The sequence below is a fragment of the Otolemur garnettii genome, unplaced genomic scaffold, assembly GCF_000181295.1.
Source record: "Otolemur garnettii isolate 467f Iridium unplaced genomic scaffold, OtoGar3 scaffold00005, whole genome shotgun sequence".
Classification (NCBI taxonomy): domain Eukaryota; kingdom Metazoa; phylum Chordata; class Mammalia; order Primates; family Galagidae; genus Otolemur; species Otolemur garnettii.
This window is the reverse complement of record NW_003852400.1, coordinates 6,717,336-6,717,602: the sequence shown is the minus strand read 5'-3', so window position 1 is coordinate 6,717,602 and position 267 is coordinate 6,717,336. Positions and strand designations below refer to the sequence as shown.

General features: G+C 33.7%; 1 protein-coding gene across 1 annotated transcript in view; it reads left to right on the top strand.

The window, feature by feature from the left end:
* Positions 1-267, top strand: part of MAGI2 (membrane associated guanylate kinase, WW and PDZ domain containing 2) — a 1,396,484-nt gene that overhangs the window by 1,298,145 nt on the left and 98,072 nt on the right. The gene's annotated exons all lie outside the window — the stretch shown is intronic.

Here is a 267-nt window from a genome sequence, read left to right as displayed (position 1 = left end):
TTTTTTTAACCTGTTATCCACGGACAAGATGTATAAATGGTTCAGTAGAAATTACCTGTAAGCAAGATTGCTCACTTGAAAATCTCACTGCTTCTCAGGTCTCCTCATCTGCAATGTGTCTGTCCTGTCGTATTTAAACATAGAGAGACAATTTCTGTTAAAAATTAGATATTATCAGAAAAAAATAGTCAAAAAGCCGTTTTTTAAAAGAGCAGCTTTGTGCTCCCTTTTCTTTCTGGTAAACAAACTTCATTTCAACCATAAACT